Raw genomic sequence first — 15,353 nt, 5'->3', positions numbered from 1 at the left:
GGGGCACGGCATGCAAAAAGTATCCTCAGACATGGTGGATAGGGGAAATGGAGCAGTCCCCTCTGGCAGGCTGGGACACACGTGCCACATCTTTGTCAACATGTCCTTAGATTAACTGTTCTCCATGTACTTCATAAACTCCTACAGATTCCGAAGACCCTTTCAGGGGGCCTACAAGATACAAATGGTTTTCATAATACTGAGGTATTTTTCATAATATTTAATTTATAATAACAATTATAATAATCATCCTATCATCTATAATTATGTAGCATATGCAATTATTATATAATTATACTATATAATTAGATAAATTAATAATTGTGTGATAAAATATTATTTATAATAATTTGTTTCAGTAATACTGAGTATTTGCCAACTATGATACTCTTCCCTTTTCTAAATACGTATATGAGGTCATATTTTCTTCCTGTAGAGCCATAACAGTATCACAATTGATTAAATTCAGAAGCAGATATAAGTATTAACCATCTTTATTAAACTAGATATTAAAGAGATTTGCAAAATTATAAAACAATGCCACTCTTCTTGCCAATTTTTTTTCTTTTGGAAAAATGGCTATTTTCCAAAAAGTTACTTGTTAACTTTAATGGGATTGTTATTTTTAGTTAATTGATCAATAAATATGTATTAAGCACCTAAGTAGTAGGCCCTCTGCTAAATACTAGAGATACAAAAGGGGGCAAAAGACAGTCCTTGTCTTCAAGAAGCTCACAATCTAACAGAAGAAGCAACATGCAAACAAGAATATATAAAACAAATCATATACTGGAAAAACATGAAATTATTAACAGAGGGAAGGTTTGATGTAAGGAAAAGCTTCATGAAATGAGCCTTTCCCCTTTCTGGAGATCTTAAAGTAGAAACTGGATGAACATATTTAACGATATTCTAAGAAGGATTCCTATTGAAATATATTTTAAATAAGATGATCTCTGAAGTGCCTTCCCAGCTCCAAGAAACCATGATTCTGGAACAATGTAAGACTGTAATCTTTAAGGCATTTCTATCACAATCATTTATTTAACAATCTGCTATGTGCAAATTCCTATGCTAGGTGGTGGGGATATGAAAACCAAAAAAGTGGGGGAGGGGAACAGCATTTACACAGATATATAAATAAGTACAAGAAAATTTGAAGAGGGAGAGGCTCTCTGGAAGAGATGCCACTGAAGTCAAACTTTGTAAGACATCAAGTTCCCTTCCAGCTCTAACATTCTATGGTTCTTGACACAACATACAATCTCAGTGTATTCTTGGAAGAGGGTAGGAAATTATGTCAGGACATCAGGTTTTGTGAGTGAGGAAGCACCAGAGGCTGTTAGATGTGTCTGTTCAAGTAACAAGGGAATTGGGACACTTACAGTGACCAAACAGAATGAATTTGGGCAGCAAACAGTAGGGTGGGTAAAAATAAATAGGTCAACTCTGGAAATGGGGCAGTAATCTATAGCAATATCCAGGGGGGAAAGTTTAGAATCATCTCTTTAGAACTGGAAATAATCTGTTTAGTTTAACCTCTTCATTTTAAAGATTTTTTTAAACCCTGAGATTTAGAGATTATGTATTGCCCAAGATTGCACAGGTGGTGATAGTAAATTGCAAAGCCAGTATTTGAACTGTTACTCTAAATTCAGTACTTATTCTACTGTACTGCCATAGGAAATCCTCCTCAATGACTTTTGGAAAGATTCTGAGGCCAAACTAACTAGAGAAGCGAATCCTCTACTAAAACAATTAATTGCTATATGATAATGGGATCTTGCTGTATTAGATGTTTATCAGTCAAGGACTACTTACGCATACATGTTCTTGGAAGCTGCACAGAACTCTGTACCAAACAACTTTCATTATTAGGCTTTTGTTGCTAGTCAAGCATCACCTCCATAATCTCTTCAACCAACTTTGGTAACTCTAATTGTAATTATTCTGTTTGGGAACACTGGATTTATAGTCCAGAATTTATATGGCCCACTCAGTGTCACATACATTTTTTTCATGACAATCCTGTGAGGCAGATAGTGCAAATATTCTGCTTTCCATTTTATGGATTGGGAAACTAAGAGTACAATAACGTAGTTTATAGGTGGCTGTACCTGGATTTTTAAAAAGTATTTATAATTCATTTTATACATTTTATTTTTATTACATTTAAAATTTTTTTTAATTATAAAAATATAAATTTCATTAAATTTAGACTTTTATACATAAAAAAATAATGATATTGTGTTTTTTTCACTCACGATTCCCATATCACTCTCTTTTTTATTATAACATCATGGAGTATCTGAAAATCAAGGACCAAATTCTACAACAGCAGCCTTTTAAGCAACAACAAAATAATACATATGTATATATGTATATATCAGCAATATCATATATTTGTATATATATCTATATATACATGTAGATAAATATATCTATCATACATATATATGTGTGTACACATATATGCATCACTACCACCAGAGAAAGGAAACCAGATTCTTTCCTGATAAATAAATCATGAGGTCTACTAAATTGTTTCTTTGACCTGACATTATCCTGTAGAAATACAAATCAAATGATAAGGTTTTGTTTTTTACCAGCAAATTTGTTTCTTGTAACAACAGTACTGAAGCTGACGAAATCAGCTTCCCTGTAACATGACCCGAATGCCATGGTTAACCTTCCATGGTATTTGATAATGTAGCATCATCATATAAAGTTAGCTGTTTGGTACTCTATTTATTGTCCCTTAGTATTTACACCAGTTTTTATTAGATGAAGAAGTCAACAAGCATTTATTAAGTGCTTACTTTGGACCAGGCATGCCAGGCATTGTGCTAATCATGGGACACAAAGGGAAAAATAGTCTTTGCTCTCAGGAAGCTTACATTCAAATGGAAAATAGAGCATGTACCCATCCAGGGGAACTGTTGAAACACTGAATGAAGTGCAGCCTCTAACTAAAATTACTAGGTCTGAATTGTCATCTAAAAGATCCATTTTTGAGGAACTTGCAAGTTGTAAATACCACTAATTTACATATCCAGTACACACAACACAAATATAAAACACCAAACCAATAAAAGTCTAATACTGCAGCACATCCAAAACTTTAAATGGAGTCTTACCATGAACTGATTTTTGTCAGAAAATATCTTTATAAGCTGTTCTTTTCTTTAGTAATATATAGGGGCACAAAATTATTTACATATGTATAAATATTGACATAAGTTGGGCAGCTAGGTGGCACAGTGGGTAGAGTGCTGGACCTGGAGTCAGGAAGACTCATCTTTTTGAGTTCAAATTTGGCCTCAGATACTTACTAGCTGTGTGACCCTGGGCAAGTCACTTAACCCTGTTTGCCTTAGTTTCCTCTAAAATGAGCTGGAGAGGAAAATGGCAAACCATTCCAGTATCTTTGCTAAGAAAACCCTAAATAAGGTCATGAAGACTGGAACATGACTGAAAGAAAAATGAATATAAATGCCACAACAAACATTGAGTAGGTGCACAACACTATGCTAAGTAGCCAAGGAAATAGGAAGTTTATACAGGAATGGCTAGGTTGCACAGTGGATAGAGCAGCATTGGTTCTAAGTAAGACAGTAAGAGTTTTTCTGCTTTCATAAAGTTTGTAGTCTAGGAGGTCTAAACCTATTTCTACCAGACTGCTTTCTAGTTTTCCCAGTGTTTTTTTTAACCAAATAGGGAGTTTTCCCTTAAACAACTTAATGCTTTCCAATTTATCAAAACTGCTGCACCTATTATTTCAGAATCTCCCTTATCTACTCTCTTCCCCTGATCTATATATTCTTTTTCCAATACCAGATGGGTTTGATGACTTCTACTTTATAATAACGTGAAGTCTGGAAGTGCTATTCCCCCTTTGTCCTTACTTCTCTTAAACCAACATCTTATATCACACTCCTAGCCTTTTTTGATCCTCTCAACAACTAGTGTCATCCTTCCCTAGAGTACCATATATACCACATTTGGTGTCCACCTTTCATCCAGCTTTCACATGTGGTTCTGAGAAGTTATTCCTACACTTTGTTAAAACCGTCATGGCATACAGGCTAAACCAGGTTAAGGGTTTAACCCATCGATGAGTTAAGGGGATGTCTACCCCACGCGTGTGAAAACCTCCCCTGGCAGAAGGAGATGATGAGAAGAACTTATTCCAGTGGCCACGAAGGCAGCTGAAAAAGGCATTGTGAGTGGAGCTTGGTCAGACATCAAAGATGTCACGGTCATCCACTGCGTCCAGAACCATCGCCAGTCATCCTGACTCTTGTCTTGCCACTTGAACTTCAGTAACTCTGAAACAGAGTGTGCAGCTAATAACAGTGCAACCCTGACTCACCTAAATCCAATTCATAAGTCAGGTCAAGACATCACCACATCATGTCATTGGTCCTCTCCAAAAATGAAGGACAACCAACAAGTTTAGGAGGGGATAAATCCCGTACACAGACAGCCAGAGTACAGTGTTACAATAGAAAATTATAAAACATGCTATGAGGACAGCTGGGTAGCTCAGTGGATTGAGAGTCAGGCCTAGAGATGGGAGGTCCTAGGTTCAAATCCGGCCTCAGACACTTCCCAGCTGTGTGACCCTGGGCAAGTCACTTGACCCCCATTGCCTACCCTTACCACTCTTCCACCTATGAGCCTATACACAGAAGTTAAGGGTTTAAAAAAAAAAAAACATGCTATGAGAGCTCTGAGGAAAAGAGCCCTCAGGGAAGGCTTCCAAGAGTGCCTTTCTTGTAATTGTTGTAGGGTAGAGTTTCTACTACATATGATGGAAGTGCTTAAAACAATCCAGTTTTTTCCACTAAGAATAGGTTTACACCAAGGGAATAGGAATTTTGGCAACTAGAGTCCCATTATTAACAAAAAGATTCTTTAAAAAGTCTGGACTCTTTAATTTCTGTTGTTTCATTCATTAAAATTAAATTTTGATGATTTCTTATTTAACTTCAGTATAATTCACTTCAATTTCTGCACTCACAACACATACAAATGGCAGTTTTTCAGGGACTTTTGGGCAGGTGCAAATAGTAATTTGTAATGCCTGGCAGAAGCCACACCTCTTTTAGTGAAAGCTTGCTGGGCAGGAAGCTGGCAACATACATGAACAGAGCAGGGAATGTGAGTGAGAAAGAGTATCAGGAATTATAGGACTTAAAAAAAGATTCTCTTTCTCTGGTAACTCCTTCGTCTACTGAATTGACAGCCTATCCAAATAAAGAGCAGTTAAAGCCCATCACTAGTGATTTGCTCTAGCTGCTTGTTTTGTTCACTGTGTTATCACTGAGAATGGTGTTGGACTCTACCGAAAGTTTGCCAGATCCTGGGAGCCAAGCAGTTTTGTGCTCCATCCCCACCTTGGTAGTCTTACTGTGAACTGTTGACTCCTATGTTACTGCTGATTCTCATTCCTTAAGAAGTAGGAATCCAAAAGTAGTCATCCTCATTGTCTTTGGATTGCTTGCATATGGCAACTGGCGACCTGGCCTCATTTGATTCTTTTTCATGTCCACACTCATCAATAATATTAATGTATGTAATAGCAGCATATATTTATAAACTGAATTTCATGTTAGGGCAGGGACTGGCCAATGAAGATCCCATCCTTCAAGTAGACATAACGTGCCCTGGCTGATGCCAAACTACCCAGATCTTTTAAAAAGCTCTCAGTTATGAATGATGGAGGGTCCTTCACCCTTCTCCATTTGCATTAGAAGAACCCCACTGCCAGAATCATGAGAGAAAGCTGTGAGTAGCCACAATCTGGGGACCTGGCCTGCCAATGTCAGTGCCATCAAATTCATCCCCCCAAATAGGAGCAAATTGAATTATGTGTTCCAAGTCACATACTGATCCAGGTAAAGAGATAAGGACCCATGGTCTTTCTCTCCCCTCCCAGAGACTCACAGCACATCTTCCTTCCACTGTCATCAGAAAAGAAAGTCTTTCTCCTCAATATTGACTGGACGTGCAGTCTCAATTCACAAAAAAGCAAGAAAGAATGGATTGTGCTTGCTCAAAAATAGCTATGAAAAGGGGGCAGCTGGGTGGCTCAGTGGATTGAGAGCCAGGTCTAGAGATGGGAGGTCCTAGGTTCAAATCTGGCCTCAGACACTTCCTAGCTGTGTGACCCTGGGCAAGTCACTTGACCCCATTGCCTAGCCCTTACCACTCTTCTGCCTTGGAGCCAATCCACAGTATTGACTCCAAGACTGAAGGTAATGGTTTAAAAAAACTAGCTGTGAAGATTCAAAAAAGTCTTTCCTTAAGTGCCACCAATTCATAAAATATCTGCTAACACTCAAGTCATAAAATTGGCATAGATCTTTACCTCCTCAGGACCTCTAAGGATCTCAAGGGGAAGAGACAGCCAGCTACAATCTGGTGACCCAATTTTGCTAGTGCAAGTGGAAATTGAAATAAGGACCCCTAGTTCCTATGTAGAATACACGAAGCCTCCATATGCATCGGGACCAGATAAGCAAATTGCACATGCTCAAAGAACTGGGCTCCCTTTGGTCAAACTCTCTTTCACAACCTATTATAATCATATATTATTTCATTTAATCCTCACAGCAACCCAGCCATTGCTTTGTTATAGGCATAATTATTTTACATTTTACATATGGTTGCTGCTAAAGCTGAGAGTGGTTGACTTGACCGGATTCATTAAAAATCAGGTTTTCATGGATTTATCTACTGTATGACTTAGTTGACTAAAGTTTCATGGTATTCCTGTGAAAGAACAGTAGAAGTTATTTAAAATCATTTTAATTACTATTTCTAAACAAATTACAAAAGCTTTAAATTATTTTTTAGAACCAAGTTCATTTCAATGCAAATATTTGTTTATGCACCAACTACATGAGCAGCATTTTGCTAGATACTAGGAAAGACTCAAAGCCTAAGTTCTTCTCTTGTAGAGATTATCTAGTCTAGTGGGGAGACAGAGTCTTTATAGACTATCCGTCTGCCCATCAATTTAACTGTTTTATATGTTATTGTCCCCAATTAAAAACTGAATTCTTTGAAAATAAGAACTCAGTTTTTCTATTTTTATCCCCCACATTTAGCAAACTAAGCACTTAATAAATTCTTTTTCACCTATTAATAAATGTTTATTGTACTTAAATAACCATAACATAAAAGAATTTATGATAAATGCATCAGAAGAATAAAAATAAGTGATATAAGTTCATTTCAATTGCCTATGTTAAACATTTTAGTTTCTAAAACCAAATTATAATACTTGCTTTCTGTATATCTGTACCCATATATACTACACACCTGTATACATAAATATTGATAGATAATATGGTAATATCAGCAGAAATAAACATTTTTTCATCCTAGATTCATACCTGTAGACATCAGCTCTCCCATTTAATTCATACCTGTTGCCTAGAGACACATTCCCCTTTGAAAACTTTACAAAGTTTTAGTACAATCTCACTGAATGCATCAAATTACTTGTTTACTAGGAAGAGGTAAGACCAGGTGAGGAAGTACTGACAGTACTCTTGGACAAAGGTGACCATGTTGTGTTTGTTGAAAGAATAATTTTAGCTCTCTCTCAATCATCCAAGACTTTAGCTTTTTTTTCATATGCATCCAAGATTTCAGTTCAAAGACTCAAATGGTACAACCGCATTATTTTTTTTAAATGAAAAAATGATTTCTAGCTCTTTTCCCAATCTATGAAACTCTCTCAGCACCTGTTTAAAAATATGGGTGGAGAGCTTCAGTTAAGTAGGAAAGCTACTTTAAAAAAATAATAATTGTTTCTTTCTCTATCACTAAACGATTCATCTTCCCATTGCTATCAAGGTTACTATCCACATAGTAGTCATAAGTATCTAAGTATTTTGAGTTTGTGATCTCTTCAGCATGAATATACCTTTCACCAATACAGACTCCATGCTTTTTCATCTTAGTGACTTTTTGTAAATATCTTTTTTGTAAATCTACCTTAGCTGACCTACCTGTTGTATTAGAGACCTTCCTTATTTGTTGTCTTTAAAATATATTACTGCAGCATTTTGGATGGTTATCTGTTATTATGGTGCCTCATCCTTGAACATATATTAATGGCATTTAATGAGGATTTCCAGTGTTTTTTTTCTTGAGACAGGTACATAGCTAGGTAGATAGAACACAGGATTTGGAATCAGAAAGACTCATCTTCCTGACTTCAAATCTGGCTTCTGACACTTGCTAGATGTGTGACCCTGGACAACTCACTTAACCCTCTTAGCCTCGGTTTCTCATCTGTAAAATAAGATGGAGAAGGAAATGGTAAACCACTCCTGTATCTTTGCCAAGAAAACCTCAAATAAGTTGACAAAGAATCAGACAGAAAACAACCACCACCAACAATAGCATTTTTTAAGCTAACTCCTCAAATTCTGAAATTTCTTATATCCTTGCTAAGCTAATTGCATCTTTGCGACAAAAGACAATGTTCTAACTAAAGTTTTTAAAATACAACATCAGACTATTTTATCTTCCTTCTGACAGTCCAGGGAAAAATGTCCTCCTTCCAATATAACAGTTTGGTGTTTGAGGGAGAACAGCTTCCTGTGAAGTTTGCAAGCCTACTTCTTAACATTTGTCAAGAGAAACTGCATTTTATTCTTGTTTTTCCACATTTGCTTTCCGTACCACTACTTGCAGCTCCTCCCATCATTCTGCTAGACAAGCCTCTCCTAACCCTATCCTTCCTCTATTACATCTGCATCGGCTTCTATAAGTCTCCTTTTAACTTGGTACAAGTTTGAGATTGATTCCCCAAAGGGACAATTATTCTCAAGTTTCTAGGACATGTCATATTAGGCCACCTTCAAAACACGATAGAGCTTCTGCTAGTGTGTTCTTCCATGAAGAGCCATTTGATGAGAATGCTATCCGCCTCCAGAGAAAGAACTGTTGGAATCAAATGTAGATCACAGCATTCTACCTTTCACATTAGTTTATTTATGGTTTTATTTTAGGGTTTTGGTTTTATATGAGTGTTCTCTTGCAACAGTGATCAATATGGAAGTATGTCTTGCATGATAATACATGTATAATCCAGATCAAATTGCTTTCCATATCCAAGAAGGGGGAAGGAAGGAAGGGAGGGAGACAATTTAGATCTTACCATTTTGGAAAACATATATTGAAATTATTACATGTAATTGGGAAAATAAAATATGTTTGAATGAAAAAAAGTCATTTGGTGCTCACAACTTTCTCTCAACAAAGGTATTTATTAAGATTGTACAGGGGGCAGCTGGGTAGCTTAGTGGATTGAGAGTTAGACCTAGTGACGGGAGGTCCTGGGTTCAAATTCGGCCTCAGACACTTCCCAGCTATGTGGCCCTGGGCAAGTCACTTGACCCCCATTGTCTTACCACTCTTCTGCCTTGGAACCAATACTGTGTAGTTCCAAGACAGAAGGTAAAGGTTTTTAAAAAAAAAAAAAAAAAAGATTATACAGCAGGGGCCACTAGGTAGCATAGTAGACTGAGCACTTGGCCTAGAGTTGAGAGGATTTGGATTCAAATGTGACCTTAGATAATTCCTAGCTGTGTGATCCTGGGCAAGTCACTTAACCCCAATTGTCTAGCCCTTATTGTTCTTCTGTCTTAGAATTGATACTAAGACAAAAGTTAAAGGTTAAAAAAAATTTTAATTTAAATTTAAAAAAAAGATTGCATAGTAAAAGCTGTTGCATATGGATCCTTCTCCTGGGGAAGAAAGATAGATGCTGCAGGGTCATTGTCTGCTGCTTGCAAACAATTTTTATTTTAATATACTGTAGATTTTGTACTTCATATGAAACATGTCAAGGTTTATAATGTCAAAAACTGTGAAAAGTAGCTTCCACAAAGATGACTGAGTCTTCATTTGATGATTTTTCTGGGAACACAGATATCTCTCTGGAGTAGCTAGGTAGCATAGTGGATAGAGCACCAGGCCTAGAGTCAGGAGGACTTAGATTCAAATCCGACCTCAAACACTTTCTAGCTATATGTCCCTGCACAAGTCACTTAACCCCAATTGCCTAGTACTTGCAGCTCTTCTATCTTAGGATTGATACTAAGACAGAAGATAAAGAGTTTCAAGAGAAAAAAAAAAACCTGCTTCCCTGGATTAAATAATTTTATTGGAGAAAAAAAGATTTGCCTTCCACATTAGAAAGTATCAACTTTCTAGCTAGAAAAAAAAAAGAGAAAAATCATCTTCCTCAAAACAAATTAATAATGAAACAAATGTAAATGAAAATCCATCTGAAAATGAACCATGGCTGATAAATACTAACTGGTAACTCAGAATGAACTTGCTGTTTATAAGAAGAACATTGAAGAACTTGAAACCTGATTAAAAGTTCATGTTTTTGAAAAGCAAAATGGGGCGGGTCTATCCTGATAATTATAGGTTCTCTTAGATGTGGGAAGAATAAGTAGCTCATTGTTGAAGTGCAAGAATGGATTAACCCTGGGACAGCTAGGCAGTTTAGTGGATTGAGAGCCAGGCCTAGAGACAAAAGGTCCTAGGTTCAAATCTGACCTTAGACATTTCCTAGCTGTGTGACCCTGGGCAAGTCACTTAACCCCCATTGCCTGACCCTTACTGCTCTTCTGCCTTGGAACCAATACACAGTATTGATTCTAAGATGAAAGGTGAGAGTTTTTAAAAAATGGATTAATTCTGTTTTTCTAGTCTCCAGATGGAGATGGTTTTTCTTATCCTTATAAGAAGACCAAAATATCATCACTGGTGATATCTTTTAACTTGTACATAAATTGGATTTAAATGAGTTGCACAAAGTTATCAGCCTCACTCTTTCTTCCAGAGTCAGTGAAGTCCAATGGCAAGACAAAAGTCAGGATGACTGGTGATGGGCCAGAATGTAGTGGATGACCTTGGCAGCTTTAATATTTAACTAAGCTCTAAGGGCTCCACAGTGTCCCCTTCCACCACCTTCATAGCCATTAGAAAAAGTTGTTCTCATCCACCTCTTCCATGGGGGGAGTCTTCTCATGCTTTGGGTAGACACCTTTCTAACTCACCAATGGGTCTGAGGCTTATTGATTATCCTTAACCTGGTTTAGTCCCACTGCTGCGATGGTTTTGTTAGGGTGTGGCCATGGGCATGCTACAGCTTCTGGGAACCACAGGAAACAGGGGTGGCAGATGAACACCAAAGAAGGAAAGCAACCCTGAAAAGGACTTGTCAAGCCCTCATACACAGGAACTGGTCTTCCCTGAGCACCCCACATACCCTAGTCCCAGAAAACCTGATGTGAAGGATGGGGTAAATTGTGAATCAAATTTCCTTATGGTTCCTAGTCAGTTCTCAGATGGCTATTTTTCAAGAGTTTCTATATATATATATGATATTATATTATAACATTTATGTTTCTATTGAGAATTTCTATTGAGTTTATGTAAATGTTATAATATATATATTCTCAATAGAAACTCAATAGAAATTCTCAATAGAAACATAAATGTTATGTAAAAAATGTTATAATATATTATATATATTCTCAATAGAAACTCAATAGAAATTCTCAATAGAAACATAAATGTTATGATATGTTATATATATAATATATATAACAAACTACAGATGCTTAGTTATTACACACTGATAAGTAGATTATTTTCTTTAAGGATGTACCTAATAGAGATCTCAGTTCTTTATATGAAATTCTATGGAGATTCATGCACCTAGGTACCTGTTCTCTTGAATTTATAATCTCTGATAGTCTCAATGGAGATAATAGTCAGAGATGATTGTTCCCCAAAGAAATTCGAGAAGAGTACCCTATATAAGAAATTAGTTTTAACCCTGTGGCATCAACAATTATGATGAAAGTTCTTTGTAGAAGAGCAGCAACAGAAGCTCATGTGAATGGAGGAAAAATCATTGACTCTGACAAGCCTCTTTAGAGTTGCTTTCTTAAAAATGGTCTGGTGGTATAAGAAATATGATAAACAGTTTCCAGTCTTCTTCTTTTAAAGGTAATTCATGAGATCAATTTTTGGTCAAGGGAAAAAAAAGTATCTTCATTAAAATCAGATGCTTTGTTGTCAAAAGCAAAGCTGAGAAAGAGACCTGTTAGTACTTTGGAAAGAAGTCCAGGCAATTGGTGGCAGAGATTCCTCTCACTTTCTTTTCAGAATTTTGTTAGAATTCGGAATTCCCCAATTCTCTTCTCATTTATTAGAATGCAAATGGGATACATTATTTGTTGAATCAGAGGAGATTGTAGAAAAGTCACATATTCCTGGAGAGCTATTTAATTTATACCTTCATCAAAATTATGTAGATTTCCTCACTGAAATAGAGGTTCTCATGAGAGCCAGTGAATACATGTATATTGCTGACATCCTCCATAGTGACTATAATTAAAGGACTACATTTGAACTGTACAATGCAGTTGTACCTTCAAGTGGTATAATGCTTTCCTAAAAGAATTTTACATAATTAAATGTAGCCAACTAATGACCTGATGATGATGTTCTTTGACAAAATCATTTCATTTCATTCAGTGGTAAATGAAATTACTTCAATAAAGTTATTATGCTTTCAGTGCTATTGAAATGATTGTATGGTTAAAAAACCCACATGTATGGTATATGGTCTATACTTATATGATATATACAGCCTGTATACTTGTATTGTTATATGTCTATTTTATGGAACCAACTATTGGTCACATATACTTAGAGAGCTATTTAATTTACCTTTAACCAGAAAAAAATATAAATTCAGTCAGGCTTGAAATGTTCTGCTTAAATCTGAACGGTTTTTAGTTAAAGTAGTCTTAATAAAATAATTAAATTTTATGCAAATATTTTTATGGAAAAGTTATGAAATTTTTGAAACAAAGCAATTAGTAATTAGTAAGACCTTTTAAGTAATTGAAAATTTCTTTCCACTTGTATTTATTTAGTTCTACAAGTGGTATACAGTGAAGAGGTCAACATTTATGAGCAAGTTCATGTAAAGGTTATGCCAAATATAATAAGATATGAATTCATGATGTATAATTTGGGAATATTGTACATAAAATTGCAAAACTACAGTTGTTCACATGGAAACTATTCAAGATATAAATAGAGCCTTATTACCATTTAAAAAGAAGATTGCATAATAAAAATGGTGGAAGAAAAGTCAGTTCTCTGCATTTAGGCATATTCCAAAAAATAATTTTATGAATTGAAATTAAATTCATCTTCATTATTTCTACCTCGGGAGAGAGATGTCCAAAGATAAAAGTATCATTGAAAAACTCCTTGACATTAGCCATTTGGGAATTACAATTTGTGACATTCTCAAACAAATAATTCCACAGTCAAGATAGAGTAGAATTCAAAGTTGAATTACTTGTGTCACAATAATAGTAACTTGTAAGCTCATTCTTCTAGAGCAAAACCAGTGGCATCATGCCTTCATGATTGTACAAGTTCCATGAGAGTTTTGTCGGTATGGTTGACTTTGTTCAAGAACAAAGATATTAAACTCCTGGAATCAGATTAAATTGTAATTGGAAAATGTTTAACAAAATAAATAAAAATATAATAAAACATATATAATGTTAATTTGTGGTTTATCAAGTCAAGATACTACCTGCAAGATCTCTCTTTTTTTTTTTTTTTAATTTGACAACACTACTTTAGAAGACTGGGGCCAGAGAATACTCACTACACTTAAAATTCTGGTACATCCTGAGGAATATTTCCCTACAACATTTAAATCCTACTTTGACCATTGATCCTAGGATTTTCTTTTTTATTTGTACAAAAGTGAACTTAAGATACTTTTATTAACTGAAGTAAACAAAGCCTTCTTTTTTTTTAATCTGATGATACCATGCACTGACCAAGGATTGGAGAAAGAAGGTTCTACTCTTAAGTAGATAAAGGACCTCTAGCCCTTATTCTGTCATCATTCTAATTCTATCCTCAAGTGATACTATTGTGTTGTAAGGAATGATAAATAGGATTTCAGAAACAGCTGGAAAGACCTACATGATCTGATACAGAGTGAAATAAACAGAACCAAGAAAACATTATGTATGTAGCAATAGGAATATTGTGGAATGGTCAAATATGATAGACTTAGCTACTATCAGCAATACAGTGATCCAGGAAAATTCTGAGGGATTTATGACAAAAAATGCTATCCACCTCCAGAGAAATAACTGTTGGAGTAGAAATGCAGATGAAAGCATATGATTTTTCACTTGTTTATTTGGGTATATGTTTTGCATGATAATACATATATAACCCAGATTAAATTGTTTTCCAGCTCCTGGAAGAGGGGAGGGAAGGAGCAACGGAGACAATTTGGATCATATAACTTCAAAAAACTTTTGTGAAAATTTGTTATTATATGTAATTGGTAAAAAATAAAATAAATAAAATAAAATATTCTCAAATGAATAAATAAATCCCTGCTTTTTGCCCCCACCCCCACCAAGTTTTACACGGGTTCCTCAAAGTGATTTAAACTTTTGTATAAGGAAGGGAAAGATTTAGTGGAAAGCATTATTTTCCTAGAAGTTGAATTAAATATCAGTAAGTTTCCAGATACAAATTAAATAATAAGTTGCAAAGTACTTGGCCCAATGCCTAACACATAGTAGGCACTACATAAATGCTTATTTCCTCCCAATTCTCTCCATCTGGAAAGAACTTTAGAGTTGGAAGCATTTATTTATAAATATGGGAAAGCTTTATTTTAAATTTAAAATTTTCTTTTCAATTAAAAAGCATTTATTTCCTCTTATTGGGAGGGAGAGGGGGAAAAGAAAAAACTTTAGAAATGTTCATCATCAAGGAAAACAAATTCCCACTTTTGGCCACCTGCAAATATCTCACCATGCATATTTAATCCATCATCTCTGCCAGATGGGTAGTCTTCTTCAACAGTGGTCCTGTAAAATCATGGTTGATCATTGTGCTAATAAAATTTGTTAAGTCTTTCAAGATTGTTTTTACAGTATTGCTGTTAATAGTATAAGTTATTCTCCTGGTTCTGCATGCTTCATTCTGCATCATTTCTTAAGGTATGAGGTTTTCCTGAAACTGCCCCTTTCATCATTTCTTACAATATAATGATATTCAAATTGCATTTGTATTCCATTTTTTCAGCCTTTTTCCCCAGTTGTTGGTCTCCTATGAATTCCCTGTTCTTAATTCCATTAAATGAGCTGCTTTAAATATTTTTCTTTATACTTTTAGCCACTGTATTAAAAAAGTTTTAATAGTTGAAAACTGCACTAAGACTTTTAGGACAACATGTAATTAGACCT

The 15,353-nt window shown here is 35.4% G+C and overlaps 1 protein-coding gene and 1 pseudogene across 1 annotated transcript in view; both read left to right on the top strand.

Annotated features, from left to right (window-relative positions):
- Positions 1-15,353, top strand: part of INVS (inversin) — a 226,767-nt gene that overhangs the window by 23,661 nt on the left and 187,753 nt on the right. The gene's annotated exons all lie outside the window — the stretch shown is intronic.
- LOC123232532 lies at positions 5,083-12,505 on the top strand (annotated as a pseudogene).

This window comes from Gracilinanus agilis, chromosome 1 (genome assembly GCF_016433145.1).
Source record: "Gracilinanus agilis isolate LMUSP501 chromosome 1, AgileGrace, whole genome shotgun sequence".
Taxonomy (NCBI): Eukaryota; Metazoa; Chordata; class Mammalia; order Didelphimorphia; family Didelphidae; genus Gracilinanus; species Gracilinanus agilis.
This window is presented reverse-complemented; position numbering and strand designations above follow the sequence as displayed.